We start from the raw sequence: 8,297 nt of genomic DNA, 5'->3' as shown, positions 1-8,297 counted from the left end.
AGAGCGGATGAGCTCTAGGCGGGACTCAGCATGTGGACCATAGACCAGCAGCATCAGCAGCATCTACATCACGTGTGAGAAATGAGGACGCTTGGGTGCTGCCTCTACTTACTGAATTTTAGCAAGACTACCAGGTGTTCCCCATGCACATCAAACTTTGAGAAACACTATTCTAGGTTGCTCTCAAGTCTGGCTGCAGATTTGAAACACCTGGCAAGCTTTTAAGCCACATACCCATGCTAGGTTGGAGGTGGAGGGGCTGTGTTTGTTGGTATTCATATTTTTTAGCTCCTCAGGTGACCCTCATCTAATCCTTGGATCCCTATCCAGCCTTTCCACAAACTCTATTGGTTCTTTTTTTTTTTTTTTTTTTTTTTTTTTTTTGAGACGGAGTCTTGCTCTGTCCCCCAGGCTGGAGTGCAGTGGCGCGATCTCGGCTCACTGCAAGCTCCGCCTCCCGGGTTCACGCCATTCTCCTGCCTCAGCCTCCCGAGTAGCTGGGACCACAGGCGCCCGCCAACACGCCCGGCTAATTTTTTTTTGTATTTTTAGTAGAGACAGGGTTTCACCGTGTTAGCCAGGATGGTCTCGATCTCCTGACCTCATGATCCACCCGCCTCGGCCTCCCAAAGTGCTGGGATTACAGGCTTGAGCCACCGCGCCCGGCCCACAAACTCTATTGGTTCTAACATTAAAATACATCCCAGTGTTACAGCTCTTTTAGAATTTGTCTAGCAGGCTTTCCGGTTTTTGCCGGAAAGCCCCTCTCACGCTTAAAATAATAATAATAATAATAATAATAATAATAAAATAAAACATATCTTAAGTCTCATGCCTGCAATCCCAGCACTTTGGGAGGCTGAGGCGGGAGGATCACTTGAGGTCAGGAGTTCGAGACCAGCCTGGCCAATGTGGTGAAACCCCATCTCTACTGAAAATACAAAAATTAGCAGGGTGTGGTGGTGGGCACCTGTAGTCCCAGCTACTCAGGAGGCTGAGGCAGGAGAATTGCTTGAACCTGGGAGGCGGAGATTGCAGTGAGCTGAGATCACACCATGGCATTCCAGCCTGGGTAACAGAGTGAGACTGTCCCAAAAAAAAAAAAAAGGAAAAAAAAAGAGATGAGGTCTTGCTATGTTGCCCAGGCTGGTCTCGAATTCCTAGCCTCAAGTGATTCTCCTGCCTCAGCCTCCTGAGTAGATGGGACTACAGTTGTGAGCCACAGTGCCTGGCTCCCACCCTCATTTATGTTATTTTTGGATTGAGTTTTCTTTTTGGTGTACCGTTGGTTTTTTTTTTTTTTTTTTTTTTTGAGACAGGGTCTCACTCTGTCACCCAGGCTGGAGTCCAATGGTGCGATCTCAGCTCATTATAACCTCGGCTTACTGCAACCTCCACCTCCTGGGTTCAAGTGATTCGCCTGCCTCAGCCTCCCAAGTAGCTGGGATTACAGGCGTGCACCACCATGCCCAGCTAATTTTGGTATTTTTTGGTAGAGACAGGGTTTCACCATGTTGGCCAAGCTGGTCTCAAACTCCTGGCCTCACACTCCTGGCCTCACGTGATCTACCCACCTCAGCCTCTCAGAGTGCTGGGATTACAGGCGTGAGCCACCACGCCCAGCTGACGTGTTTTAACTTATCTATCAATTTGTGTTACTATCAGGAGGCAGACCAGTTCCAGCACTCTGAAGAGCTGCCGTGGGACACCCTTTTTATTTATTTATTTATTTATTTTTTGAGACAGAGTCTAGCTCTGTCCCCCAGGCTGGAGTGCAGTGGCACCATCTCGACTCACTGCAAGCTCCGCCTCCCGGGTTCACGCCATTCTCCTGCCTCAGCCTCCTGAGTAGCTGGGAGTACAGGCGCCCGCCACCACGCCCTGCTAATTTTTTTGTAGTAGAGACAGGGTTTCACTATGTTGTTCAGAATGGTCTCGAACTCCTGACCTCGTGATCCACCCACCTCGGCCTCCCAAAGTGCTAGGATTACAGGCTTGAGCCACTGCGCCCAGCCGGGACACCCTTTTTATAACCACACTATCCTTCTACACCTAAGTGAAGATCTGGTGCTGGGATTACAAGAGGAGGATGAGTGAACTCAGGTGTGACGACTGAAGACTTGTGGGCAAAGAGACCCAGCAGGTCAAGATAGAGACATTTTTCCAGCCTCAATCCAGGACTCAATGAGGATAGCAAATGCATTTCATCTGATGTGCCCACTCCACCCAACTGCCTGGCGGGCTGGGTTGTGAAGGCCTCTAAGGCATATCAGGGCTCAACTGAAGAGTGTAATGGTTGATTAGTGATGCCTCTTGTGGACACAGGCCAATGGGAGGGGGTGCATGTGCTGGAGAGTGTTATTAGTGTCAGGGCTGATTGTCTACCAAGAGGGTGGGGAACGCCCGAGGGGAATGGGAGAGAGAATATCCAAGCCGAAATCAGACACCCATATATATTGTTTTTGTTTTTGAGACAGAGTTTCGCTCTTGTTGCCCAGGGTGGAGTGCAGTGGCGCAATCTCGGCTCACTGCAACCTCTGCCTCCCGAGTTCAAGCGATTCTCCTGCCTCAGCCTCCCGAGTAGTTGGGATTAACAGGCACCCGCCACCACTAATTTTTGTATTTTTAGTAGAGACGGGGTTTCACCATGTTGGCCAGGCTGATCTTGAACTCCTGACCTCAGGTGATCTGCCCACCTCAGCCTCCCAAAGTGCTGGGATTACAGGCGTGAGCCACCACCCCCAGCCCAATATATACTGGATATTAGATCTGAGATACTCCATCTTTGAAATGTTTATACCATCTGTCTTTAGTTGTGCTCAGTAACAAGAATCATGACTTCCTTATAAATGCATAAAATCTCAGGGAGACAGAGAATTATGTATGTGTGAGTATTTACAGTAGTGCTTAAAAATTCCGGATTGATTACAAGCTATCCCAGATGGCTTCAAACACAACAATACTAAAAGGAAGCAAGTTTATCATCAAAGAGAAAACTAGGAAGCAACTGTGGAAAATCACAGTTTGTCCAGATAAGAGAAGTCTACAAAGAGGCAGCAGGAGGCATTTGAACTGTTTTGTATTCTTATTGTAGTGGTGGTTACACAACTCTCAAAGTATGTTAAAACTCATAGAATGTACATACATATACAAAGCCAGTAATTAAAAAATCTAAAATCTATTTAGCCATGAAATATGATGCTATAAAACTGGGTTTGCTGCTGGGCATGGTGGCTCATGCCTATAATCCCAGCACTTTGGGAGGATGAGGTGGGTGGATCACGGGGCCAGGGGTTCAAGACCAGCCTGGCCAACATAGTGAAACCCTGTCTCTACTAAAAATACAAAAATTAGCCAGGTGTGGTGGCGTGTGCCTGTAGTTACAGCTACTCAAGAGGCTGAGGCAGGAGACTCTCTTGCACCTGGGAGGCTGAGGTTGTGGTGAGCCGAGATCTTGCCACTACACTCCAGCCTGGGCAACAGAGCCAAAAAAAAAAAGAAGTTGGTTTGCCAAAATGTGGTATAAAAGAGCTGGTTGTACACAAGATTATATAAGACGAAATGTAGATGAACATTTGAATTGTATAGTTATGTATTTGCATTAATTCATATTAGAAGAATGTCTAGTTTATCAAGCCTATAATTTCAAAAGGACAATTATATAAGGTTAGGCTAAGTAGAAATTTGATTTGCTTTAAAGGAAAATATAAAGTAAATGATTGTACAGGTTTTATGCATATAGACAAGATTTTTGATCAGGGTATGGGAATAAAGTTATTTGTCTGAAAGTCCTACCTTGACCGAGTGTGGTGGCTCATGCTTGTAATCCCAGAATTTAGGGCAGGGTGGCCAAGACAGGAGGATTGCTTGACCCCAGGAATTTGACGCCAGCCCTGGCAACACAGTGAGACCCTGTCTCTACAAAAAAAAATAGAAAAATTAGCCAGGCATGGTGGCGCGTGCCTCTGGTCTCTGACACTCCAGAGGTTGTGGTAGGAGGATGGCTTCAGCCCAGGAATTTGAGCCTGCAGTGAGCTACAACTGTGCTACTGCACTCCAGCTTGGGTGACAGAGTGAGACCTGATCTCAAAAAAAAAAAAAAAAAAGTCCTACTGTTATAGAGTTTATAATGTAGCAAGTGCAGAAAGGGATATTAAAAGATTATGTAATAATTTTAAAAATCAGTTACCAATGCATAACTGTGAATGTATTTAATGCCACTAAACTGTACACTTTAAAATGGTTGAAATGCTAAAATTTATGTTATATATATTTTAACGTGATAAAAATCCAATTTGCAAACGTATATTAAAAATGATGCCATGGCCGGGTACGGTGGCTCATACCTGTAATCCCAGCACTTTGGGAGGCTGAGGCAGGTGGATCGCCTGAGGTCAGGAGTTCGAGACCAGCCTGACCAACATGGAGAAATCTTATCTCTACTAAAAATATAAAAATTAGCCGGGTGTGGTGGTGCATGCCTATAATCCTAGCTACACAGGAGGCTGAGACAGGAGAATTGCTTGAACCTGGGAGGCGGAGGTTGCAGCCACTGCACTCCAGACTGGGCAACAAGAGCGAAACTCAGACCAAAAAAAAAAAAAAAAAAAAGATGCCATTTTTGTAAAAGACATGCATGTGTCTTTCTTGTGCATAGGAAATTGGAAGGATGGATAGCTACTTTTATACGTAGGAGATTGGATAGACAGATAATACTGGTGGCCGGGCGCAGTGGCTCACGCCTGTAATCCCAGCACTTTGGGAGGCTGAGGCGGGCAGATCACGAGGTCAGGAGATCCAGACAATCCTGGCTAACATGGTGAAACCCCGTCTCTACTAAAAAAATACAAAAAAATTAGCCAGGCATGGTGGCGGGCACCTGTAGTCCCAGCTACTAGGGAGGCTGAGGCAGGAGAATGCATGAACCCGGGAGGTGGAGCTTGCAGTGAGCCGAGATCACGCCACTGCACTCCAGCCTGGGTGACAGAGCGGGACTCTGTCTCAAAAAAAAAAAAGAAAAGAAAAGAAAGATAGTACTGGTTATTTTTGGATAAGATTCTGACTGATTTTTTTTTTTTTTTTTTTGAGACAGAATTTTGTTCTTTTTGCCCAGGCTCCAGTGCAATGGTACAATTTGGGCTCACTATAATCTCCGCCTCCTGGGTTCAAGTGATTCTCCTGCCTCAGCCTCCCTAGTAGCTGGGATTACAGGCACCTGCCACCATGCCCAGCTAATTTTTTTGTATTTTTAGTAGTGATGGGGTTTCACTATGTTGGCCAGGCTGGTCTCGAACTCTTGACCTCAGGCCATCCACCCACCTCAGCCTCCCAAAGTACTGGGATTACAGGCGTGAGCCATCATTGAGTGATTTTTATTGTTTACTTACCTTGTCCAACATCTTATAGAATACATACATATTAATTTACAATAAGGTTTTATTTAAGAGGCTTTTTTTTTTGGAGACAGAGTTTCATTCTGTTGCCCAGGTTGGAGTGCAGTAGTGCAATCTCAGCTCACTGCAACCTCTGCCTCCCAGGTTCAAGTGATTCTTGTGCCTCAACCTCCCGAGTAGCTGGGATTACAGGCATGCACCACCACACCCAGTTAATTTTTGTATTTTTAGTAGAGACGGGGTTTTGCCGTGTTGGCCAGGCTTGTCTTGAACCCCTGGCCTCAAGCAATCCGCCCGCCTTGGCTTCCCAAAGTGCTGGGATTACAGGCATGAGCCACTGTGCCCGGCCGACGTTTCTGTGATTTTTTATTGAATGGCCAAAACAAGGAGGGAAGGAGGGAGGGCTATCCTGGGGAGGTCAACAGAAATAAAACCAAAATAAGATTTGAAAAAAGAAAACCACTAAAAATGCAATGCGGCATCTTAGATCCTAGAACAGGAACAAGACATTAGTGGAAAAATTAGTAAAATCCAAATAAAGTCTAGAGGTCAGTTAATGGTATTTTACTAACGTTAATTTCTCAGTTACCATGGTATGTAAGATGTCAAAATCTGGGGAAATTGAGTAGAGAGTATGTGTGAACTCTTAATACAATGTCTTTGTAACTTTTTGGTGAAATTAAAATTACTCCAAAACAAGAAATATATTTTAAAAATTTAAGTTTAGAGGTTGGAATCATCTTTTTCCTCTTCAGTTTCTATTACTGTCATTAACAATAGCCACCAATGACTAATGGCTAACTTTGGCATTTCCACAAATAGCAGAAGAAAACCATTTGGAGTAGGCAACTATTGAAAAGTTACGTTTAGATAGCCCCAAAACAAAAGAGAGATTTGCAAAGTCAGAGGTGATTTTCTGTATTCTTTTTTTTTCTTAGCGTTCTATAAAAGTTCAGTGACGACTTTTAGAAATTCTCCTTTGGATATCCTTCGCTTCCAGGGCTGGATCCCGCACCCTCTAGCCTTCTATGACTCAATCCATGCATATAGATTAGGGGCCAGATACTCTACTTGCATTTCCAGAAATATGAGGGGGGAGTACTTCCCAAGGAGAGGATGTAGTCTCTTTGAAATTTGACCCTTTAAAAGTTGGGCTGCTGGACATTAATAAGGAAGAATTGAAAGTGCAGATCAATAAGACTTGCTGAAAATAAAACACACATTAGCATAGAGTATTCTCCCTATAACCAAGATTAATGCCTTTTTAAACCAAACCAGAGCACAAAGGTATATCTTTGAGGCTAATTGCCGCTAGCAGATTGCAGAGAGAAAGAAAGACAGGCTTGGGGGCAGGGGCTGGTGGACAAAACCCAATTGCAGAACTCCTAAGAGCAGGAATGAAATGAAATAACCCCTTGAGTTATGCAGAGAATTTAACCAGCGCTGGGCTCGGTTTTATTAGGCATGCATTTGAAATTTAAATACGTTCTGGGGACAATGCCTTTTTACAGCATAGCCAGGAGCTTGCCAAATAGGAGCACAGCAAGTTTATTAACAAGAGGACATGATCAAACATAAAATAGCAGGCTAAGGACTCCTTTTCTTGTACAGCCACACTGAAAAGACTTCTGTGGAATTCCAGTCCTGCTCTCGACACACCCCTTGTCTAGGACTGTATTTACTCAAACAACCACCCTCATTTCCTTTTAAAATTTATTTGTCATTAGCCATTACTCACTGCAAAGCCACTTTTTGAGATTTTAATATCCCTTTTAATAAAGCACTATTTTTTGAAAACTACAATACCAACATTTTTGTTGATGCAATGTTTTTTGGTATTTGAAAAACTATGAAATCAGAACTTGTGGCTTGAGATAGTCCCAGATGCATAAATATCCTAAATCAAATGGGCACTTATTTAGAACGCTTTCTAAGGATGTTCCTCACCCATCTAAAACCCTTCTGACATATCGCATCGTGGTTAAGCAGGTAGAAATCTAGAACATGATGATTGTCTGGGTCTAAACCCAGGCCTCCTCCACCTTGGCCTTGGGGAAGTTCCTTAACCTTTCTGTACCTGATGTCCTCATTTCTAAAATGCGGCTAATAGTAGCCCCCACCTCATAGGGTTGTTTTAAGGGTATACATGTGTGTATACATATGCGTGTACACATATTGCATATGTATATATTGCACATGTAATTGTGTGTATGTGTTTATATATAGATATGTGTGTGTGTATTTATATATAGATGTGTGTGTGTGTGTGTGTGTGTGTGTATTGTACTTCCAAGAGAATTCTCAATAAATGGGAGCTGTGGTTGTTTTAGCTTTTTATTGTATTATGGCTGTGAGGCAGAGCTTGTGTTCCTGTGTTTTTTCCCCAGGGGTGGTTTGGCCATGGAAGTGAATGGGCTGGCAGGTGATGCTGGGGAGACCAAGGTAAGCAGGAAGAGTGAGGTTGGGAGCAAGAGAAAAGAAGGACGGGAGGTCCAGTCTCAGCTCCTTGCCTTCTCCTGCCGTCTCACTAGCCTCTTACCCCAGGCTTAGTCTCTCAGCTCTTCACTTTGTTTTCTCCTGAGTTGATCCATTTTCTTAAAGTCTGTCTTTCCTAACAATGTATTAGAAAATAAATAATAAGGCCAGGTGCGGTGGCTCACGCCTATAATCCCAGCGCTTTGGGAAGCCGAGGCGGGCGGATCACATGAAGTCAGGAGTTTAAGACCAGCCTGACTAACATGGTGAAACCCCGTCTCTACTAAGAATACACAAATTAGCCGGGCATAGTGGCGGGTACCTGTAATCCCAGCTACTAGGGAGGCTGAGGCAGCAGAATCTCTTGAACCCCGGAGGCAGAGGTTGCAGTGAGCTGAGATCGTGCCATTGTACTCCAGCCTGGGCGAT

The 8,297-nt window shown here is 44.5% G+C and overlaps 1 non-coding gene across 1 annotated transcript; it reads left to right on the top strand.

The window, feature by feature from the left end:
* The first annotated feature begins 704 nt into the window (after positions 1–704).
* Positions 705–766, top strand: LOC129474928 (U7 small nuclear RNA). Its single transcript, XR_008654676.1, has one exon. It is a non-coding gene; the product is annotated as a U7 small nuclear RNA (small nuclear RNA).
* Positions 767–8,297: the final 7,531 nt, after the last annotated feature.

This window comes from Symphalangus syndactylus, chromosome 24, assembly GCF_028878055.3.
Source record: "Symphalangus syndactylus isolate Jambi chromosome 24, NHGRI_mSymSyn1-v2.1_pri, whole genome shotgun sequence".
NCBI lineage: Eukaryota > Metazoa > Chordata > Mammalia > Primates > Hylobatidae > Symphalangus > Symphalangus syndactylus.
Note: the sequence above shows the minus strand (reverse complement) of the source record. Positions and strands in the feature narration are given on the sequence as shown.